This window comes from Rattus rattus, chromosome 14 (genome assembly GCF_011064425.1).
Source record: "Rattus rattus isolate New Zealand chromosome 14, Rrattus_CSIRO_v1, whole genome shotgun sequence".
NCBI classification, from domain to species: Eukaryota; Metazoa; Chordata; class Mammalia; order Rodentia; family Muridae; genus Rattus; species Rattus rattus.
Window position 1 is genome coordinate 52949330 of NC_046167.1, and position 24837 is coordinate 52974166.

A 24837-nucleotide genomic window follows, 5' to 3' on the forward strand; every position below is an offset into this window, starting at 1 on the left:
TGGAAGATGGCCCGGCATGGGGCTGCTCATGTCTGGGTCTTGACTGCTCATCTGCAATCATGTGTAGATTACGCACATGGTCTACCAAGGTCGCAACTGCTTTTAACCTTTAAACCATCGATGACTGCCTAAGCCAAAGGAAAGGCAGGCACAGAAAAAGAAACAATAAAGGGGAAGGGAAGAGTAGAAAGTGAACTTAGGAGGACAAGAGGAAGGGAATGGGAAGAGAGAAGAAAACCTGACATCGTTTGTTGAGAATAAGTCTTTGACTTACTCCCATGTATTCGTGATGGAGGCTTATGGACTGCAGCTGAGTGGACAGCCTTTAGCAATGCATCTCGAAATAGAAGCCTCGGTATTTATTCAGAAGACTAATTTCATTTTCCAGGGAGAATTTTCAGTCCAAAGTGTTTACACGGACAATTAAATTCTTACCTTTCAACATGTCTGCCTAAAAGCTGTAAAAATAGGGATGGTGTCTCATATTTCCAAGGAGCCAGAGCTTTCTGAGCGCCTATGTTCCCGAATTTGGCCCTCACCACATCACCTTCCAGTGATGAGTACTGAAATCCCCTCTCACTGATTATACACAGGATGACTCAGAGACATTAACCCAGTTTCCCAGCCAAAGCAGAGACTCAGGTTGAGGTCTGCTTACATCCACAACTCACATTCTTTTGCTGAGCTCTCCTGGTCCACGTCTGTGATAACACAGATGCAGTCAAAGCAGCATTCTCCAAGTCTGTGGGACAGCAGCACACGCCGTGTCTTTGTCTTCTTTGTGTTCTTTGCAGCTCTTTTTTTAATCTTCTTCTTCTTGGTCCTCTCTGTCTTCCCTTCCCCCTCTTCACTCCCTCACATCCTTTGGAATAGATATAGATTGAATATATTTTACAAATACTTGGGAAGATGTGTTTCATGTTTAGGTCTGATTTTAGACTACACACATACATGCACACTCACATACACACACGCACAATGAGGTGGAATGAGACTCAGCTATAACCATCAGTATGAGCTGTGTTTTACGCACATATCTGCATGGCCATACAAAAGGTCATAGGGAACATACAGTATTTTAAGACATCTTCATTTTGACTGCCTCCTGTCACATGATGTCAGATGTGGAAATTTTCACCTAAGGTGTTATGCTGATTCTCAAAACGTTTTGCATTTTAGTGCACTTTGGACTTTGGAATCCCACAGTCCAGCCTTGACATTCCATCAAAAACACAGACAACAGAGACGGCAGTAGACTAAAATCATACTGTCCCCTCCTTCCTCTCCTGCCTGCTTTTGCCTCAGCTACCCTTACATTGCTTTAAACTATTTCACAGTTTCTTTATGTAAAACAAGTATATATATTTATATATATTTGTATTTTCTACTTTCTTTGGTGGTGGGCACACCAAATCATTTCATAGCTTTCCCCTTTATATTTAACTGTCTTGTCCTCAGTGCATGAGGCACTTGCCCGTTCTTACTCATCCTGTGAGTGAATCATAACTTTCTTCAGTTCCTTTGACATGGTCACCAGGGTGATTTCCAAGGTGTCAGTATCACAAACAATGCTGGGGTGAGTGAGCTTGTCACATCAGTTTACACTTGACAAATGCAATCCCAGGAATGGGGTTGCTGGCCAGAGGGAGTTGATGTGAAATGCTGATGACTACTGTCCTGGTAGGGACAGCATTATCTTGCTGTCCTACCAAAGGAAAATGACAGATTCTGCATCTCTGGCCAGTCGCCAATAGAGCATTTTTCAAACTTTTGGAATTTTACCAATCTGATCAAGGGAAAATTGTATCCTAATATAGCTTTAATTTTTCATGTCTCTGATTGTGGACGCTTGTCTTTCAGTCCATTTATGTCTCTGACTCTGTGAACCACCCCATAACCCTTTGCCCACTTTCCTATTGATCTTGTGGTCTCGCTATTTTCCATCTCTGGGTGCTTTTCTCGTGTGCTGGAGAAAAGTACTTTTCTGTGTTGTAAGCCACAAATATTTCTCCCAGTTTTTTGGTCTTGTGCTTCGGTTTTTGTTTCCTGTGTAATCTTAAAGAGCGTTTTATTTTTGGCTTTTAGATCTTGAGACAGTTAGATGCGCCAATGCACTCCAAGGTTATCCCATCAATCACTGCCCTAATAGGAAGCAGATGTTATACTTAAATTAGGATAATTTAAGAGGGTTTTATGTACAAGGACTGACTGCCTAGTCCACACATTGGTTTATTATAAGGACATGAGCAAATTTTAGAGGGTTCCTAAGGGATGGTACAAGAACCAGAGCCATCACAACTGAAGCTCAAGGGACGGGGGACACAGAGTTACTGAAACCTCGAAGGAGACAGAGCTGGGAAGAGTGGTCTTCAAGAGCAGACCCTTTCCTCGGCTGTAGGAGTAGAAACCTACAGGCAGAGATCCTGGAAACAGGCTACACTCTCATTTCTCTACTGCCTTGTGATGCCCATGGCTGTTTCCATGTGGGAGGCTTTCCTGGCTGAGAATGAGGCAGAGTGGCTCTGAGCCCTGCAGAGGTGGGGAATTTGCATCCCTGCTTTCTGGCAGGACTCGTAGGCTTATTGGTTTTTTGCCATTTAAAACTTAGACACTTTAGTGTGGGTCTCAGTGCATGGTGTGTATGTATGGTTTCCAGTTCACTCTTCTCTATGATGGTCACCTTCCTGTCCTGATGTGGTTTGTGCAGAGCCTATGGTCACTGATGAGATTACTCATGTTCATGCACACCCTTGGGATATTATATTCTGGATCTGTACTCTTCTGTTTCATTGCGCTGCCATCTATCAATTCACTTGCCACTTTTTTTTTATTCATCACCAAGATTTTTAACAACTGGAGAAAACATCAAATCTTCCTCCTTCTTCTCTTAATCTGTAGCACAGGCTAGTTTTATTTACTTATTTATTTTAGCTCATAGCAACCCTTCTGCTTGACCCCTCTCCCTCAAAGCTCTTGAACCACAGATGCAAGCTGTGATGCCAGACTCCTCCTTTTTCTTTTCTCTTAGAGTTGTCTGGGGATATGCCTGCTTGATTATTTTGAAGGCATCTGTTTGTTTTTTAACCTTTGAAGTTCCGAAATCGAGACCATTAAGTCCCTAGATTTATTTGCAGGAGATGCAAATCCTTAGAAAGACCCTAGATTTCTCCTTGCAAACAGCAATTTGTGGGGGGCTCACAAATAATGTCCCACCATCTGAGGAAGGCCACCACCTGAAACAGTGGCACTAATTGGTTTTAGATGCCCCTTGAGAGGTGCAGACTCACAGAGGGGGACACAGCAGCACATTATATAAACCAAGGCATTTCTCTGAGAAATACCAGTACTTCAAGCTTCCTTGGGATATACTACAAGACGTCTCTGGAGGAAAAGAAGTCTTCCTTCCTTCCTTCCTTCCTTCCTTCCTTCCTTCCTTCCTTCCTCCCTCTATCTCTCTCTCTCTCTCTCTCTCTCTTTCTTTCTTTCTTTCTTTCTTTCTTTCTTTCTTTCTTTCTTTCTTTCTTTCTTTCTTTCCAGAGCTGAGGACCAAACCCAGGGCCTTGCACTTGCTAGGCAAGTGCTCTACCACTGAGCCAAATCCCCAACCCCTAAAAGTCATTATTTTTAAGGGTAATAGCAGGTAGACTAAAGCATGGAAAGAGACAATACTTACATATGGTTGGATCCTGTTTCAAGGAAGAAATATCCATAAAGAGTGTTAATGGAGCAGTGGGTGAAAATTGAATTTGGTGAGTTAGACCACACTATTGTATTCATTTAATTCACCTGAACTTGGTCCTTGTAGTGTGGTTAGAGAGAGAATATCTTGCCTTACAAAATCCATGTTGAAATTTTTGGATGTAAGTCACATGATGTTTGCTATTAGTTTTTAAATTGTCCAGAAGAAAAAAAAAACATGTATGCATGGAGAGGAAAGGGTTAAAGTAAAGGAAGCAACTCGTTAATACTTGGTCATCTTAGGAGCTGAGGAAATGGTTGAGTGGGTAAAAGTGAAGATCAGAGTTTGGATTCTCAGTGCCTATACAAATGTTGGTGTGTGTGTGTGTGTGTGTGTGTGTGTGTGTGTGTGTGTGTGTGTGTGTGTGTGTGTGTATGTGTGTGTGTGTGTTGCCTGTAATCCAAGTAGAGCTAGCTGGCCCTAGATTGATGGACCCTAGTTTCAAACAAGAGACCCTGCTTCAATATAAAAAATAGAGAGTAAGGAAAGAAAGGCCCCCAACATCAATCTCTGGCCGTCATATGGAGGTACGCACATTCACTCATACACATAAGTGAACATTCAAACACACATGCACAATGCGCACTTACCCCATACAAACACATATGCAAAAAATTAAGGTGGCGAGCAATATAGGAACACATCTGACATTAACCTTTGTCCTTCACACATGCACATGTGCAATCCCACACATGCATACCCATACACAGAATTGGTAATCTGTGCGAAGACTATTGAAAAATTTTACAATTATGGTAAACTTAACATTATTCAGAAGTAAGGAAAATGACTGGAAGTTCGATTGAATAGATTGGGCTAAGAAAAATGTTTAAAAGAATAAGCTTGTTTTTAGTCAATTTAAATTCGATTTTGTCTTTTAACATATTGTTCAGAAATAATCAATTCGGGCTAATAAACCTTATTTTTAATCCCCCAATTAATCTTTGCCGCTATGATTAAAATTCACACATATATGTATATATTCCCTCCCCTCCATTTCCACTCCGTCTCTGCCTCCAGCAACTTCTATCTGCAGTAAGACAGCTCATCTCTCTTGGGTACCTGTCATGTACTGAACAAAAAATCCAGGAAGTATGTGACAGAGAAGAGCTTGCTCCTGGGAGATCGGTGATCAGTAAAATGATATTTGATCTTGGATTTCAAAGTCATTTATGAAATTCCCCCAGCACTTTTTTTGGGGGTGTGTGTCCCGGAATGATAACATTAATATCCATTGCCGCTACCATAAAGAGAGGCTCACAGTGTACCAGGCTGATATTGTGTGACTCATATGCTTGAATTGTTTACTCAGACAACTTTGTATGTTCTTCATCTGACATGCAGGAAGTGAGTAAACCATTCCCTGGCAAGCAATAGGCAGAATGCCTCTTTGTATGCTCTGCCAGGTTCCTACTGTGCTGAACACTCTGGGCCATGAGGTAGATTATCAGACTCCTAGCTACAAAGTTGTGACGAATTCCCTCAGTCCTAGGGATGCAATGCTCTTTGCCTTACAATGCATAGACCAGTGATCCAGAGAACTGGTCTTCAGGTAGCAAAGAACTCCATCGCCAAGACAGAAGAGCTTGCTCACAAAGTGTGCATGCTCCAGGAGAGGATGCACAAACAAATCCTATGCAAGCAGAGGAAGCCACAGGAACCATGACAAAAGGAAACAGATGCTGGGCTCCAAAAAAACAGAACCTCTAAGAGGTGGAAACAGGAAAGCTCAGCAGGAAGGTAGTGGAGCTGCAGGGTGATCCTGACCCCAGGGGTTGAGAGGAAGGGCTTCTACCTTGGGACAGTCATTCATACTGTTGATGAATGGGATCCTGGGTTCCTGCCCTGTGGTTCCCCTACCCTTGTGTGTGAGTGTGTGAGTGTGTGTGTGTGTGTGTGTGTGTGTGTGTGTGTGTGTGTGTGTGTGATGAGATGGGGAGGGGAGAAAGGAAAGAGAGAGAGAGAGAGAGAGAGAATTGAAGTTCACCTTACTAATTAATTAACTCACTAACTAATGAATCAAAGATTTTCCTAGGTTATTAAGCCCCACTTCTTGGCAGGGACACATAAAGGAATGGCTCATCCGGGCAGCAGTTGCTCAAGTGGCACTCGGCATGATCCAGCACCGTAGCTGGTGCTTCACCCAGCTTCTGGTATCTGCCTCGTCTTGTTTCTTCGTGCCTCCTGGGGTTATTGTCAACACAAAAGCAACCTCAAAGGGGGTAAGGGATAGAATTTATTCTGGAGTTAAATATGAGTGGCCATGGCTCAGGAGCACAGTACCTGATCCACAATTCTCTAAGTACCATGATCCACAATTACAGGAAATTTTATTAGTTGCAAAACAGAGAAACTCATAAGTCAAAGTGTTTACCAAATATATTCATGGGGGGCCACAGGTAAGCGGGTTGCTGCAAACAGGAGAAGCTCTGCTATGGGTTTGAGATGATAAAGGATGACGAGTAACTCTCCATGATCTTGAACTTCAGTCATCTGGCCTTGGAGACTCTTTAGCGCAGGTGCAGTGCCTCTCTTCCATTTGGTAACTTCAACTCACAGTGTGAATGTGATTTGCTCCCTCTGAAACTTACAGATGATATCAGAGTTTCAGTTTAATGGCGTCGGGGAGCTGTAGGATATTTAGGGGCCCTGAGACATAGCCTACATAGGTAGATCATTGTTTTTCCTGAGAGACTGGGCTAATGTTCTTAAGGCTGGCTTAGTTACTTCAAGAACAGATTGTTATGAAGTGAGTCAAGCATTTCTGTTACCATGACATACGGATGCTCCTCCTCATGTGACTACACTCTTTTCGTTCCAGCATGAGGTGAATGAGCACATTGTCTTTGCCAGGTGCAGCCATTCCATCTTAAAGTTTCCAGCCTCCAACCTATTGTAGCCTGGCTTTTCTAACTCCAGAGAAGGAGATCAGGACAAAATTATTACGAAGTTGACGGTTTTCTTGAGCTGCACAAACCCAGCCTGGTCACGTACTCTTGTGACTACAAGTCTAGAGGCAGCCCTGAGCTAGGTGAGCATGGGTTTATATAGGTAAAATCCACAAGTTTGGTACCTCCCGTTAACATAGCTGTGATGGCTGTTAGCAAGCATGACAGGATAAAACCTTTTATTAAGAATAAGGTACAGTCGTGTCGCCATGGTGTCTCTGTTTGATCGGGGGGTCACAGAAACAAAACAACGCAGGTTAGCGAAAGTTTCTGTAAGTGCTGTACATAACCTAAGGTCAGACTGACTTTAGTTTTACCTCCAGGTCAGGTCAGGATTCAGCAAATATGTTTTTCTCATTTCCAAACCATAAGCAGCTTCCCCACCCCCCCGCCAACCAATCCACCATTTTCCCCAGTCTCCAGTATTTTGTTTTAGCAATAGAAAAGACTAAGACAGCACCAAGAACTGGCATTGTTCTGTTTCAGTTTTAATGGCCAACACTTGTACATCAGTTGCCCTTAGTGACTAGAACCAGTATTCTGTCCTAAGTAAGGGCTACTTGATAAAGGAATATAGAATCATGAGTTAGAACCCTTGTTTTGACACAGAGCAAACTCACAGAAGGGCTAGTTTTCACTCTGAATTTGTTGTCAGGCCTGGATTACCATTTGGCTTGGGGATCTTCCCTTTCCAGCTGTGCGGTTTCTGGGCCTTTACCAGCTCTTCCCGAGGAGAATTACCTACAAACAGCACTCGCTCACACAGCCTGGTCTTGGAACCGGCTTCTGGGGAACCTAGCCCTAGATGTCTCCTGACATGGCCTTGAGGTTTTAATGAGGAAAAGAAAAATGGCTCTGGATGTTACAAGAAGGGGGCCAGAAAAAATCTTTAAAGGGGGGATGGTGTGAGAACAAACCTTCTAAAGTGCCTTTTAAGACACAGACTCCTAAACTGTGAGAAGCATGACTAAGTCTGGGGTTTTCAAGAATCTGACAACAGTAAAAGATTTCTGAACTCATGGCCAACAAAAATTAATTAAAAATGAATGATGTAAAAAAAAAACTCAAGTGTTTCTGTCAATGGTCACTCATGTTGCCTTCCTGTGACTTCACCACAGCCTTGGTTCTGAACACACATGTGTGATTTGCTCTCTGAATGCCCTCATGCCGCTCGACACCAATGGTCTCTGCCTGGAACAGGTCAGCTCAGAAATAAGACACTGTGTGTTATAAACCATAGCGTATCCTGTAGCTACAAAGGTTTCTATTCTTATGGAAACATCCGTGCTTTACTTGCAAAAAACAAAGACTAAATATTTCCTGTCATTGCTCAGCATGCAGTATATCTTTGCAATGTATCTAGAATTCTTTCCTCTCTACTGACACAGGGTTTCAGGCATCCTAGGCTGACCTCAGACTTGCTGTGTAGCCAGGGATGAACTCGAATTTCTAATTCCCCTGCCTCCATGCCCCAAGAGCTGGGATTTCAGGTGCTTACCACCATGTTTGGTTTACGTATTACTGGGGATTGAATCCAGGCCTTCATAGACACTAGACAAGCATTCTACCAAGCAAGCTACATTCTCATTCTTACAAGATTTGATTTTTAAAATTGCTATTTGATGGGAGTTTCATAAAAATAAAATGAGGGATTGGAAAGAGGGCTCAGTAGATAAGAGCACTTACTGCTCTTGAAGAGGACCTGGGTTAAGTTTTCAGCACCTGCATGGTAGTTTACAACCATCTGTAACTCCAGTTTCAGGGGATCCAATGGCCTCTGTTAGATTTCACAGACTCTAGACATACGCAGGCACACATCAAACAAGCAAGCAATCAAACAAGCAAATAACTAGAAGGAAAAAAAATTAATTTTTGCTTGGGCCTCAGAAAGACTTACTAATGATTTTTGAAATGATCCTGAGCACACTTCTGTAATTTTGAATTATGTGTTTATACAATTCACCATTCTCCGCATACTGACCAACTCTGGAAATTGTTGAATATGCTCTTTATCCTTCAATATCAAAATTCAGCCAAGGTTTAATGCCATTAGAAAACTTAACTCTTATCTTTAATAAATGGCATAATTGTTTGCATACCAAATCATTTTCTAGAAATAGTTTTCTTAAAGACTCATTATCAGTGAACGTTTGATTTGTAGGTCTATTTTATATACCAATATACCCAAGATGGTATCCAATGTAATGGGAGCAAAGGCTTGGGAAGAAAGAGTTTAAGACATCCAGTTCTAATGAATGTATATTTAGTTATTAAGGGTTCTAGTCAGGATGTACAAATGAAGCCTTAGCAGAAATGCTTGGGACAGTGATGGTGGTTTGTCCCTCAATGCAGAGGGGATGAGGAGAGCTCATGGTAGCTTTAGCCCCTCTTCTGAGTAATACTGAATAGAATTAAATGTAATGGGAACACTAGCTTCCCAGGGTCATGTTTCTAATAGCATATGCCCCCTAGCAAGAGAGAACATAATTTATCTGCGTCCCCTGTAGAAACTGGAAAAGGCATGAACAACTAACCTGTCTGAAGGCCTTTCAGACATTTTTGATGGAGAAGAGGGTACAATGTCAGGGTGTCGCTGTTCCCTCTCCTGGCAGTATGTTTGACAAACCACAGCTCAGGTACAAATGTGGAGTGAGAGGGGCTTAGGAACCTTCAACTCAGAACTCAGCCCCTCCTACCCTAGCCATTTACTAACCCAGTGTTTGAAGTCTGTCCTGTGTGTCATGAGCCAATAACAGGATACATTATATCCAGCTAGGGAGCCAGACAAACATTTGAAGGATGTGGCAGAGGTAATTCTGTGGCAGTGGGAAATTACCAACTGTATGGCTCACCCCTCTGTGCAGAAACCAGTTTTCAAGACTGAGTAAGTGTGCATGCAGATATATGTAATCCAATTTGGCCAGTTAGGACAAGCTCTAGGCTCCTGCCAAATGGAAGGAGCGAGGTCTGACCTGCTCCCTCATGGCCTTCTCATAGACGCAGGAGCTAGGGACTCAGAAGGCAGACTCAGAGGACTGTCCTCAGCATCAAGGAGACCTAAGAAGGCATGGTGGGGGTAGGAGGATGAGAGCTACTCCTACTGAGCAGTGAGGGTACATGCAGTGACTCTAGAAGCCCAAAAGGTCCAGTGTTTTTAAGCATTAGAATAATAAAAATACTTGCATCAGAGAACTGTTGGGAAAATTAGATGAGAGAATTCAAAACATTTGGAAGACAATAAGATGATACATTAAGTGTGAGTACATCCAAAGTGCTCAAAGAGCAGCAAGTTCAGAAAAATATTTTAACCCATGATATGTACACATGCATATATAATTATATACTACTGTAATCATTATATATTATAATTTAGCAATAAGTAATGATATCAGACTACCGTATATTTCCATACTATATTATATTTTATGTCCTAATCATCCATTAATATATCATTCAATATTTTTATTATTAAATACTTCAAACTTTATATTTTTAATTTAGTATATCTAAATATTATAGCAATATAGTATATGCAGTTTTAATGTATGTATTGATATATTGTCTAATGTTTTATTTTTATTAAATGAATATTATATGCTATCAAATATTATTCATTAATATACAAATTATTATTATACACGTTATTATATATTAATATAATAACTAGTTCTCACATGTTCCCAGTAGTGAGAGTCTTATCGTGGGAGTAGTCTGGATCTTTGGAGAGAGAGGAGCTCTTAGCTGATAGCCCATAGATGTATAGACTTGTTGAAGCATCATGGGAAGAGTGGTGGGAAAGAATGTCAGGATCACACTGGGAGGGTCTTGGAAGGCTACAAGCCATATTCTACAGCAGTGGATCTTCTCCTTGATTCCCATTGTGTGACTTTCCCCTCTAAGTTGGGTATGATCATTACTGCCTTGAATTAGACTCTCACAGATTGGGCCCATAACATTCCCTCATGGAAGAAGGGGAAGTCCTGTGAAGCTCTTGAGAGCTCTTTTTTCTCTCCAGTGATATAACAATTGCCAGGAAGAGAGATGTTTCTTGGCTGGGCATTTCTGCCTGTAAGTTACCCAGGTTCTTATAAGTAACATCGAAGCAGTCCCAGAAAATTCACTGAGCACCAGGCTGTTGTGCTGAGACACAACAGACCAAAGATAAGCTTGAAAGACGTGGCTACAGGTCGTCCTTGAGCCTGTCAGACCTGGGGATCTACCTTCCATGTCAGACCCAAGGAAGTCCAGCTGACGGTGAGGCATCTTGGATGTAGTACCTTTCCTAGGTGATGCAGAATGTGCCTTCTTGTTGTAGAAGCAGTCATGTTCCCCTGCTGTGGGGGTGCACAAGAAGGCACATTTCAGATAAAAAGATGGCCCATGTCAGTGCAAGGGAAAAGGGACTCTCACTGAAAGGGCTAGAAAATAACCAACTGGACATGGGCCTGAGGAGCAGGAGCCAGGAAAGCTGGGGGAAATGGTAAGACAGAACCACAGGAAAAGAGGGATATGTAGAAGAAAGATACATAGTCCAGGAGTCCCAGCACCAAGTTCAAATGTAGGCAGGAGCTGCCAACACAGAAGCAAGGTGGTGGGTGTACAATGTTGGTGATTTAAACTAGCTGTGTCCTTTAACAGTCTTGAGTGATGGGTAGTTGGGACGGAACACTGTGGGCACAGGGGGCTTGAGGCAGAGGAGTGAGGGGTGCAGTTGTAAATGGAAGGAGAGCAGTGTGCAGGGTACAGAGTGCAGCAAGTCTGACAGGAGGGATACAAGACAGCCAGGCACCAGTGACAACAAGGTTCCGGGCTCAGGGACAAGGAAGACAGTCATTATCACTAACAGGCATGTATCCTGAGGAAAGACTGGCTTTTATTTAATATTGTCACTATTATCATTTGAAAGTTGATTGAGCCTGTCCCCATGGTATAAGATTTAGGAATCTTAAATTCAAACAGAGTTCTGAAAAATAAATAGAGAGTTTTGGAGCTTGTCGTTGATAACCATCAAGTAAAGAAACTACTGGCTTGCTACTTGTTTGTAATTGGCAAGATTATTAATTTAAATAATGTATCAGTTCTCCTAATCCTTCCTCTTTCCTGTGCTCTTGCCCACATGTGTGCACATAGCATGTACCCTCCAAAACATACTAAAAGATTGTAGTAAGTTGTCTTCTGAGAATCCAGGGAAGGGTTAGGGCCATGTTCACAGGGCATTGGGGTCTTACTCTGACTTTCTGACTGAGTTTAAAACTCCCTAACTGGAAGACTGGATTGTGGAGGGGGTTACTGCCTCCTCAGGCATTGTTCAAAGCAGCCTGACAGTGCTAATGTTTTCTGCCCAGGGCATACAAACAGCCTCTGGGATCACTCAGCCCAGAGTCCACTATTCTGTGGTTTTTGAATCCCTAAAGAAGGGAACACAGATATCTCTTTCCAGTTTCAAAGTTTTGCTGCTTATCGAGGTCTCATTGAACTAGCTCCTCGGGGATTGGCCACCCTGGAGTAAGTAAGCCTGGTTTAAGCCCAATGGGCTATGCTCTCCCTACTTGTTTGTGGAACAGCATTCTCCGAAACCCACAGATACAACAGGCATACCTTGGAAAGCCTCATGCCCCAACTCTACTGTCTCCTTCCTTATCTACCTCTTTGTCCCCTGGGGCCTTCATTGCAATCCAGAGTGACAGAAAGCACAGATGAGCAGTCTCTGCAGGGATTTCCATGGGGCAGGCAGAGGGCTTTCCATGCAGCTTCTAGAAACCTCAGTTGCAGAATGTGTATTGCCTTTACCTTTCAAACTCTCCCACAGTGACATCCTTTTCCTCCTCCCTGAGCCAGTGAGCTGTAGTGGACATTAGGGGAAGCAGCCTTCCTATAGTCTCCAGGGACTGGCTAGTAAGGTGCTCTCCCCTGAACTTCCCTGCTCTGGCCTTTTGTGGAGTGCTTAGCTGCATGTGCTCCTCTGTCACTGTTGTGTAGAAGCAGTTTCCATTCCTCAGCAGGTCATCTCCCTGCTGATTCCCAGCATCCCCTCGCAGAGCAACGTAAAGATAGCATGCAAACCCGCATGACAGTACATGAAATAGAGGCAAGAAGATAACCCTGAGCTGGGTCTCCTCAGCTGGCTTACCTGGGTGACCCTGGGGGTGGGGCGGGGTGTAGGTAGGGAGCCAAATCCTGCTTCGAACATTTTTCTGGCTCCTCCTTGGAAAGAAGGGATTGGGTATATTGCTCTTTGAGATCCAGTGGTAGTCAGTTTTCCATCGCTAGCACAAATCTCTGTGTTAATGAACTTCTAAAGAGAAAAGACTTATTCAGGGTTCATAGTTCTCGAGGTTTATGATTGGGCCTTTGAACCTATGATATGTTCCTGGCAGGGACATGAATCAGAACAAACCGTTCACTTCACAACTGGAAAGTAAAAGAGTGCTGCATGTCATTTTCTGAGGTGTCTACTTCCATTCACCCCAGATACATAGGACATCAGGCCAGAGAACTATTCTACCCAAGTCCATCATGAAGAAACAATGAACTCACTGGGGTTATCTACAAGAGAGTGAGCAACCAGCAGCTACTTTACAGAGTCTCTTCCTGTTCCAGCAATTTTTAACCATTCACATAACCTTGGGAGGGTAGAAGCCTAGTAAGCCTTCCTGCCCCCTCCGTGGGAATGTTAGTAGGCTAGGTCTTCTAAGGCTGCCGATCACAGCTGCTTTGAGTCAAGACTGCACTAATCATATCCAACTTGGATGGAGCCATACTGGGTTCTCATGATGTCTTTTGAGGGTATACCCCAAATAACCGGAAGGACTTCTCCTAACCTCCTCTACCTTTTAAAGGTCTCACTGTCTCCCAGGGAAATTGCTGGGAACTAAGTAGTTAACACATTGTCATGTGTGTCCATTGTAGAGCCATTGTATAGCATCCAGCCAGCTCTGAGCCTCTGTCATTCATCAGACTGAATAGAACTTAAATGACTGCCTTTCTTAGTTAGGTTATAGAATTCGGTAACCCACCACACCTGGGCATAAAGATTCTGTCCCAAGGTGGCAGCTGCTGTGCTCATCGGTTCTAGACCTGAATCTTTTTACTAACATTTGTGCATTGCGTAAAATGACGGGCTTCCTTATGATGTTCCCATGGACACAGTTTATGTGCTTTGATCTTATTAACCCTTTCATTACCCCGATGTTCCTCTATCTGTCCTAGTGGTCTCTTGCTCTGCCAAATTGTCCCCTTTTGACTTTTATGCCTTAAGAAAAAAAGGTTTAGATTTTACATATAACAGAAACCATGTGATGTTTGTCTTTCTGAATCTGGCTTCTTTCGCTTAACATGATGATCTCTGGTTCCATGCACTTTCCTGCAGATGAAATCACCATGTTCTTCTTTGTGGCTGAACAAAATGCTGTTGTGTACATATACCTCACAGACCCCATGGGTCTCCAGGCTCCTTCTATAATTTGCTTTTGTGGATGGTGCAGTATAGTGGGTTCATGTGGTGGTTCTGCTTTTTTTTTTTTTTTTTTTTGTTAAAGTCTCCACACTATTTCTATAGTGGCTGCCCTAATTTACATTCTCACCAACAGTACACATAGCATTTTCAATCTCTACATCCTTACCACCATTTTTTGCAATTTTCTTTCTTGGTGATTATCTTTCTGACATGGATGAGTTGTAACCTCAAATAGTATCAATCTGTGTTTCCCTGATGGCTAAAGGGGTTAAGGGGTTGAACAGTTTTCAGTTATTTACTGGCCATTTTTATTTCTCTTCTTTCTTTCTTTCTGTTTTGAGAATTGGTTTCACACTTAAAAAGGAACAATGGCATTTGATATTTCTTCCCACACAGGTCTGTAGGTCTCCGATCCTCTCTGTGACTCTTAGGGTGACAGGGTATGGGTAAGGACCTAGATGACTTCTGGGGAAACAGGGAAAAGGAGAAATACGTTAAGCTAGCTTAAGCTAGAACATCACCAAGCTCCTGATCCAGCCAGAGGGAGTGCTGGGCACGTGCTGGGCTCCATATGTGAGTCAGCAGAGGATGGTAAGTGGGCCCAGTATGTCCTCAATCTGTGACTGAGTGAGAATATTGATTGCTACAGGGCAAATATGAGAGGGGTTGGTGGAGGGAGAGACATACACAGCAGAGTCAGAAGCAGAAGCAGAAGCAGAAGCATGAGGTGTCTAGCTTTTATATCCCTTCTCAGGAATCTGCTGGTGAGAGTGAAGCCAGTCCCTGTCCCTTATAGAAACCTGAGTCACTGTTATTGCCTTTGAAAAAGGCTGGAGGTGAGCCAGCATGGGAGGGACATGCAGGATGAGGAGGTGTGGAGCTGGTGACAGGCTGTGAGCATCAGTCAGCAGCTGTGGCATTTGCTTATTTCTGAGCTGGACAGTGTTTATGAGCAGCCACAGTGTCCCCTGCAGAGAAAGGGGCTGAGTCAGACAGCTATGGATAGCACCTTGGTTTATTTTTTACCAGCCGGTCCCACTGCCAAGGAGGGAATTATTATTTCGCCAAAAAGAATATAATTTAGGAGCTGGAAGCACCAAGTACTTTCTACACAGAAGGAAAGGATTCTGTTTGTTGTTCTGCGACAGGGTCAGTTCATCTAAGAAGGCTGGCCTCTCCTCCTCGGCTATGTCTGGAATTAATCAGAGTTGGACTGCTGGGTGCAAAAGAGAAATGAGACATGAAGCCCTTGAATACTGAGCACCACAGATCCCAGTTGCTGTGGGGTTCTAGAGAGAGAGAGGTCTGGACATTGGTACAGCACTCCTTCATTAGCAGCCAAGGACCCAGTTCAGCAAACATTTATGAACTGACAGCTCTTGTTAGCTTCTGTGAATAAGTCTAAGGCTGTGATGTATTCATGTCTCCCTTCCACTACCATTCATTCCTCTCCCTTCTTCTCCATTCCTACCCTTTGTTAATTTTCCTTTCTGACGATTTCGATGGTTGGCAGGGAGGAAGTTCCTATCATAATTGCTTAGTGGAATAATCCCTTAAATCATCATAATCTCTGAAAGAATAAACAATCTTTACATCTAAGTTTTATCTGTTTTACAAAAGAACAAAACCTAAGGCTGTTAAGCCTTAAGTAAATGTTTCAAAGAAGATTGTTTCTCTGAAGATATCATTATCTTCAGATATTTTTCGGAACTAACATTTGTAGGTTGGAGTTTTATGTCTGGGTGCACACACGTCTCTGTGTGTCTTGCATTTAGGACCTTTCAAAGGAAGGTGACATTCTCAAGCTGCCTGCATTTCCCCTCCTTTCCCCCCTCAGTTTTAGTGAGTCACATTGTTACTGTGGTTGCTGAATGTGCCCCATGCTCCAGCGTGTTCACATCTTAACCACTTTTACATGTGCTCTTATTTGGAAAGAGTCTTTACAGAAGGGAGTCAATTAAGACCGGGTTGTACCAGAAAACAGTGGGCTTTCAGCCAGTGCCTGAAGATCTCAAGAGTTGAGGGAAACTATAACCAAATACCTGACTAAAAGCAGCGTAAGGAACAAAGAATTTATTTTGGCTCACAGTTCAAAGGAATACAGTCCGTGAGGGTGGGGAAAGCAAAATAGCAAAAGAGGCCAGTTCAAGTCAGAGAAAGGAGAATGCCAACTCTCTAATGCAGCGGCTCTCAACCTTCCTAACACTGCAGCCCTCTAATGCAGTCCCCATGTTGTGGTGACCCCTCAACCATAAAATTATTTTAGTTGTTATTTTTAATAATTGTCATTTCATTACTGTTATGGATTGTGATATAAATACATGATATGCAACCCTGTGAAAGGGTCATTTGATCCCCCAAAGGGGTCACAGCCCACAGGTTGAGAAGCACTGCTCTAATGACTTTTCTCTTTTCCTCTTTTCATTTAGTCTGAGATCTAGCCTAGCTGGAGAAACTGATGTATAACTATAGTATAAAATGGAGAGCAGAGGAAGACTCATGCTTCAGCTCAAATTGCTGAGAAAACAGAGAGAGGAGAAGGGGGAGGGGAAGGAAAAGGGGGAGGGAGAGGGAGAGGAAGAGGGAGAGGGAGAGGAAGAGGGAGAGGGAGAGGGGAGAGGGAGAGAGGAGAGGGAGAGGGAGGGAGAGGGAGAGGGAGAGGGAGAGGGAGAGGAGAGGGAGAGGGAGGGAGAGGGAGAGGAGAGAATTCCATTTCCTCTGCCTTTTATTTTCTTTGGTTCTTAGGCCAGTTGGATGTTACCAGTCACCATGGATGGGGTGGGGGTGTGGGGTAGAGGAGACAGGGGTTGGGGTAGAAGCCACTTAATCCACCAATTCAAACACTTATATTTTCTGGAAACATTTCCACAGAAATATCCAGAATACTATTTTAACATATTTGAGTTCCTCCTGGTCTATTCAAAATGACAGTTAAAATTAACAACCATAATGGTTATTTAGTGTAGCAGTAAAGTATTTAGATCCTGGAGACAGAGACAGGTTTGAACGTCTTCTCTCGTGTTTACATGCTGTGTGGTTATAATTAAAGTCACTTAACCTCCGCGCCGTGGTTTGCTCATCTGCGAGATGGAAATGAAAAGAGATCTACCATCGGACCCACGGTGAAGATGAAACCTGACGCTGAGTGACAACGTGGGCAGAATTAGCTGGAAGACATCTTAGAATCCATCTCACCCTATGTGGTCATTATAACCAGACAATGGGAACAAATTCTGAGAAAAGTAGATTCGTCCCAAGCACATATCCTAAAGGGACATTCCCGAACCTGAATGCTCCAGGTCAGTTATCCATGGTGGCCTCTGGGTGCAGCCAAGAGGCACAGTATTCCTGTGATGTAAGGCTCTTTGCAAAGTTTACTGTCACCTTGCTTTATAAGTAGAAAGTGGAGACTCAGAAGTACTGCTCCATAGTACAAGAACCATTGTTCAGGGTTGAGTGTGTATGTGCTACACCTTCAGGCAACTGAAACAGCAGCTATGATTACAGCAGAGGACTACAGTCACATGGCCAGTGACTGGCACTGTTAGGGCAGCTGCAACACCCAGGCAATAGGATTTTTCCAGCTTCTTTGGACTCTTCAGGGATAACATCTGTACACATTTGGCCATGGTCTAGATCACCCTTCTGCAACCTGGAATTGATTCTGTAAGAAAATAAAACAGGAGACCAGAAGGAACATAGGTAATGGCACTTGAATGCGGTGTCCACGGGTGGATTTGCTAGGTTGATCTAGGAAAGGCATGGAACCTGGACCCAGCTGGCAGCTGTTTGCTGATGTCTGAGTTTGCTGAGGCCCTGGTCTGTATTCACAAACAGTTCTATGTGTATATTTATCCCAGAGGTGCTCAGGTCACTCTTCCTTTCCCCATGAGTTTATCCTCTTGTTGACCAAATATGCCTTTTGGGGAGGAATTTCCTTCTCCTTTGTGTGTTTATTAAGACTCTTTCCCCCCAACATAATGTTTTATTAATCATTTGGGAATTTCATTCAGTATGCCCTGATTATGCTCTTCCCATTCTTCCCAGGTCTACCTTCCCACCCTTGCATGACTCCCCAAAAAGGAAAAGAAAAGGGAAGGAAAGAAAACCCTCACCAAATCCAGTTTTGCTGCCCATATACTCATTGGAGCATGTCCAAACCGCCAGTGACCAGCCACTCAAAGAAGCCTGAGCCCTTTCCCACCAGCATCATCCCCACCAAAGCCATCAACTGGGAAGAACTACACTTGCGCATCTTTATCACAGTTTTTAAGGACTCTCTTCAATAATTTCATGTCTGGACTGTTTCTTCCCCTTTTTAGGAGGGGCCGGACAGGTTGGCACAGAAGCCTTCAATGTCTTTCAATCTCAGTTAAGAGTCTGCAGTCATTGATACCACTGCAAAAGAAGCTTCCCCACCCATAGCTGCCAGTGGCTGCAGAAAATCATGGATATCAACATGTTTCCCTCAGCATCATGAATCATGGAAAGCTTTCAAGGAGGCTTAACTCAGAAAATGAACCATTCTTCATCTTGGATATCTTACTGTTCAGAGTCAAGTGATCATGCAGTTGGGCAGCGTGTTTGGGGGCAGTATTGCTCAAGCTCCAGGCTTTGCATGCTGGTGACCTTGCCCTCACCTTCAGTGGCCATGCTAGTACACTGGGCAAGAACCATGACAACCATTGTGTTTGCAGCTTGTTGGCCCATACCTGTCTCTGCTGCCACATTTCTAGTCAGCTTCTCTCCATTGTGTGGACTGCTCTATTTTGACATTTTTTTTTTCCTCAGGTTGGGAGGGATTTTAAAAACATAGTTGGGCAGGTTCCATTAGTCACCACACCTTGCCCATCTCCAAAGCCTCCTAAGCCTCAGAGCTCTGTGTGTTTCCCACGTGTCTGTTGTTATACAGCTTGGGATAAAGTCATTAATCCTCTTCTTTGGGTTAAACATGATGACGTAGATGCAGAAGTGACCCATTTTACACCAAGATACACTCAACACCTCAAAGGACCACTGCAAACACCCAATTCCAAGCCTGTCACCCTGTGGATTATGGCATGGTTTCTGGGGGTGAATTGTGGGGAAACACTCATCACACGACATCCCGCATCATCAATAGACCATCTCAGGCAGAGAGTGAGAGTGTTCCACACTGCTGCATAAATGCCACAGATTTAACAGTGTCCTAGCTAGCGGCTCTTCTGGTGCGCGATGACTTCCAAAGAAATTGCCTAGCTCAGTGTGTCTTCAGCCATATCCTCTACTTGGCCGTGCAGATGTGCGGTTGTATGAGCCACCCTGTGAGGCGGTAGAGAGCAAAGCCTTGGCTTGATATCGTTCCCAGTCTTTACTATTCTATTTTGATTGCACAAAGTGCTTACTACATATCGGTTGAACTGACTTGAATGAGTTCATTCATACACAGAGTGAAGTCTTGATAGCACTGGGCATATTCCAAGTGGATTACAAAGGCAATGCAAAGGGAGATTGTTTTAATCAGGGACATTACATAAACGAACACTAGTTATTATCAAGGCTTAACACGATGAGGGGTTACTTTGCCAGGACACCACTGGGCGAAGGGTTCCAGACTGGCTTTCTTCCTGTGTCTAGGCTGCTTCACTGCAGCGGCCACAGTAATCCCAGACAGAGGTCCCTGCCAAGCCATATGGATTATTAATGCTTGATCCTCAGTTACTGCTGTAGCAGCTCCACCTTATCTGAGAGTTTGCTTTTTTGAAGTTTTAGTTACCAGAAGTCAGTCTCAGGCCAAAAGCTCTGAATGCCAAAGGTACTCCACAGGTTTAACTGTGCACTGTTTTGAGTATGGTGAAGTCCTGTTACCCTGCTGTGTCCTACCTGGGAGGTGAATCAGCCCTTTTGTCCAGTATGTCCATAGTGTATTAGCTAAGCACATGTCATTCACTTGCTGCTCATCTCAGTTATCAGGTAATTGCTGTAGGGTCAGTAATGCATACGTGCATTCCTAAACCCCTGGGCAGCAGCCTACATTCACCCCTATGTTTCCTCAGGTAGGCACTTCGTTATCTGGAATTGTAAGCACAAGAGGATATGTTTGTGTGTGTTTGTGTATGTGTGTGTGTGTAATGTGTAAAGATCATATACTATCCTATAGTCCATTATATTTCTTTATTTCACTATCAATTATTACTGTTACTGTGCCTAATGAATAAATTAAACTTTATTTTATGTGTGTGTATAAGAAAGGCTTATTATAGGTAAGGTTTGATATTATTTGTGATTTCAGGCATCTACTGGGAGCTTAGAAAGTATCCTCATGTGTAAGTGGGGGGAAAGGAGGAAATAAACTTATTTCATTGCTTAAAGCAACATTAACTAGCAACCCAGTGAGCACCATGATAGACTATGTATGGGACACTGGAGAAGCTGAAGGCATTGCCCACAGCTGTTAAATTAAAGGTCCATCTGGAGAGAAGCACAGAATTAAGACTGTGTAAAGAATGACTGGGGTGAGGAGGCCATGGTCAGGTGGACTACATGAGTGACAGGAATGTTCTCAAAGGCAAGGATGTTCGGCAGAAACCAGAAGAAGTAGCTCGGGAAAGGTCCTGAGGCAGAGAGCAAGGCAAATGGAAATCCACAAGGGACCCCAGCCCTCCTCTTCTGAGCACTCGGTACTGTGGATTAAAAATATTTTGGGAAAAATTTATCTGTTTGTTTCATTTCAGATAGTTTTATTTGCATTTGGTACCAGGAAGTGAGCTTAGAGCGTCTTGATTGCCAGTTCTGATCTATACACTCAGTCTAGAAAGCTTCATCTATACCAAATAGGTACAGTTTTCTTCATCTTTCTCTCAACAATACAGTTTAACAACTATTGAGGGTAACACATACCACTTACACGATGTTAGGTGTAAGTCATGCCATCATGGTTTCATGTTCTCAGGAGGAGGTGTAGGTTTGATGGCAGTACAATAACATTTCACATAAGAGCTTTTACATCCTCAGATTTCAGCATCCATGGGGATTCTAGAACTAGTCTTCTCATGGACACGACACGGCATGGTAACTATAGCTTACAGATTAGAATGTGTGGGTGGAAGGGAGGGGCGACTGACAAGCAAAGTGGGGTAGGAGCTTTCCTGACGGCCTTAGCAGTGATAAAAACGAGAGGCATGAATTTGTCCCTTCTTTAATCTGCCCTGCCCTTTTCATGGTTGCCCTAATCTTCCTGTCCTCTGAGTAAGGACTTCATCCTGAACCATAGACAGTTACCTTAGAGTTGGCAGACAGTTAAGCTTCTCTAGCATTCATAAAAAGACACACCAAGGGGTCGTGCACACCACTGTAATCTAGTTGGAGACAGGAGAATCCATATTCAAGGCCAGTCTGGGATACATGGCAGGATCTTGTCTCAGAGGACCTAGAGCTGGGGTGCAGCACTTGCTTATCATAAATAGGGCCTGGGTTTGATCCTCAGCACAGAGAGAGAGAGAGAGAGAGAGAGAGAGAGAGAGAGAGAGAGAGAGAGAGAGAGAGAGAAGAGAGCCACCAAACTGGGAGAATATTTTCTACATATATAACTTATCATAAGGGTCCAGTATCCAAAGGATAGAAAGAATCACTTGTAACCATAAGATCTCAGTAATAAAGATGTGCTAAGGAGACGGCTCCATGTTTAAGAACACACATTGGCTGTTTTTATAGAGGATCCCAGCAGTTTGGTTCCCAATTCTCACATAATAGTAACTCCAATCAAGAGATCTGAAACCACCTCCTGAAGTCTGTACTCACAAACACACCCACCTTAGGTATAATTTAAACATATTTTTTTAAATCAGCATTTTGTTTAGTTTATTTTGCTCTCTTTATGACAGCCCAGCCAAGCAGGGCTCCAGAAGCAGCATCCTGAGGCTACAGCCATGACAGGAGCTTGACTTGGTTCTAGCTTCAGCCGTTGCAGCTTCCTCCTTGTTTCATTCTCTCTCCTATCTAGAGTTGTGCTTCTCAACCTTTCTAATGCTGCAACCCTTTAATACCCTTTAATGATGCCTAACCATAGCATTTTATTTTCATTTCTACTTCATAACTGTAATCTTGCTGCTGTTATGAGTCATAATGCAAATACCTGTGTTTCTGATGGTCTTAGGTGACTGATGTGAAACTGTTGTTAGCTGTCCCCCAAGGGGATGTCCTACAGATTGAGAACTAATGACCTACAACACTATCTTAGCCTCTGAATATATACAAGGGTTTTAACCTCTAACTTCGAGCAAATACTTTCTGCGCTACCTGGAATACCTTCTCATTCCCTAGAAAGTCCCAACTCATCCTGAAAAATCTAATAAAAATGCTCCTCTCTGTGCCTCATTAACTGTGGCCTATCTGCTGTCCTTCCGTTATGCACCTAACAAAACTCTCCACTCTTAGAACACCAGCCCTACTGTGCTGTAACCCTTACTTATTGTTTTCTACCCTGTCTGTCAAGAATGAGCCCCTAAGGGTTGGGATAACACTTCTTCTGTGGCAGGACATTGCCTGAGCTTTGAGGAGTGAATGAATGGCTGTTCTCTCCCAGGCCTGTTAGCATCCTCATGTGCTTTATGTGTCTAGAACAGACCAGGCAATCTGTGAGGAGACGAGTGTCTAGGACAAGGCTCTAAAGGATGACAACAGAGTTGACTTTCATTAACAGTCCATTTTGCTCCCTACCAGCAAAGTCTCATAGATGGCTGAGCACACTCTGCACCAGAGGAGAAGGACTATTTTCGGCATTCATTTCAATTTCTCTTTCCCACAGCCTTCGAGGGAGTTTGTGAGACATGCAGCTCATGCACAGAGTTCGATTGTCTCCTAAGCCCTGAGTGATCCTAAACCACACTTCCAGTGGTTCTGAGGGAGAGAGGGAAGCAGGTGGTCTCTTGTCTTTGACCTCAGGTTGTAAGTGAAAGCTTAGCAGCCGTGAATCAGGAGCAGCCATCATCGCTGTTATCAAATGGGTCATTTAGCAACAGAGTGTTCCCAATGGTGCTAAACTCACTTTGCTCAATGGGGCATGATACGAGAAGGGGGGGTCCTTGACACTTAGGTAACGAGCCACCGACAACTAATGGAAACGACTGGATGAATTAGGATTTAAAGGAGGTCTCAAGTGAGCCAGCCACCTGTGCCACTGGATGAGGGGGAACATGATAGAGGGGCATGCTGAAGGCTTGCCCGGCTCAGAGCATCTGAGAAGAAATTCAGTTTTGAAGACACATGGCAGGAAAAGTGCTGGATCCAGGCCATCGTATGGAGTGGCTTCGGTTGTTGATTGCATAACTTCGCAGGGACCACTCACTCAGAGGACACTGGTGCACTGTCTGCAGAATGACTTGTGACTCTGGGTTTCTGTTAGCTTCATGGAGGTAGTCTTTCCAGTGCTAATAGGGAAATCTGTGCTTGGTTGGGGACATGTGTAGGCCAGTGTTTCTTACAACACATGGAACCAAATGACCAGTAAAGTAAGTGTTAGGCCCAGGAAAGATAGACAAAGGTCTCTGGTCCTACTACTTGGGTCCCTAGGGCCAGTGAAATGGGAGGACAAGAATTAGAGGGAGGTCTCTGAGATACCAGCCTGGACTGGATGGTCCCCAAGGTTAACTGTAGTTAGCACCGACTGTTTTCACTGCCTCAGCCTGGGTTACTGTAGTTCATAAAGGCATAGCCATTTCTCATCTTTGAAGAGGCCATGAAGGAGCTGGCGAAACGGATCAACAGTTAAGAGCACTTACCTCTCTTCCAGAGGACCAACCCAGCTTCTCAGCACCCACCTGACAGCTCACGATTTACGGTAACTTCAGTTCCAGGGAATCTAATACCTTCCTCTGGTCTCTGTAGACACTACATGTGTGTGCTGCACAGACATATATGCTGGCAAAGCACTAATATCTATGAATAAACATTTAAAAGAAAAAGTGGTCATCAGGGCAGTTTGCTATCTCTCCTGAGGTGATGCCAGGCCAGAAGTTGAAGCAGACACACCTGTCTTTAGTTGCATATACTGATAGCATTCTGCTTGAACTTTATATCCATATGCCAATGTTCTTTGTCCACATCCAACCTCCCATGCCTATGAAAATTTCCCACATTATCAATTTGTACCCTAATCTATCTCGGGAGGGAGCCCTACCTAGGAACATGAACTTGCACAAGAGAACTATCTGTGCCTCAGTTTCCTCTCTGTGTCACTGGGGCATTTTGGACACTCTGGGCACTTTGAAAGTAAGCCATTTAGCACAGGTGAGGGTTCTATTTCTTCCTTCGTGTTGCTGTTTGACTGAGAACATTCCAGTGCTTTTAGTTGAGATCATTCGTGCTTCCCCACTTCCTTACATTTTATTCCCACTTTATATTCCTGGTCCACCCCCCTAATATTTTAATTCCTCGAGAATCTAAATCCACTGGAAAAATAAGAATGGATGAGGTGAATGGAAAGTTGATAGCTGAATGACAGCTACGTGCTATTGAGCTAGGTACTATGAGTAAGGCTTATGTAACCGTGCATTTCAAAAAAGTCAAAGGGAAGGATTTTGAATGTTTTCATTGTAAAGAAAGGCTAAATGGCTGAAGAGGTAGAGGTAGCTAAAACGATTCAAACATTGTGCAAAGTGCAAATATATCAAAGTATCTCCTGGTAGCATTGTGTTACTCCTCTGTTGATGCTATAA

The 24837-nt window shown here is 43.5% G+C and overlaps 1 long non-coding RNA gene across 1 annotated transcript in view; it reads left to right on the forward strand.

The window, feature by feature from the left end:
* The window catches only part of LOC116883338, a 59803-nt gene extending 39522 nt beyond the window's left edge, over positions 1-20281 (forward strand). The window contains exon 2 of the long non-coding RNA XR_004385749.1: positions 18191-20281. This is a non-coding gene — a long non-coding RNA (uncharacterized LOC116883338). The remainder of the gene's footprint in view (positions 1-18190) is intronic.
* The last annotated feature ends 4556 nt before the right edge of the window (positions 20282-24837 follow it).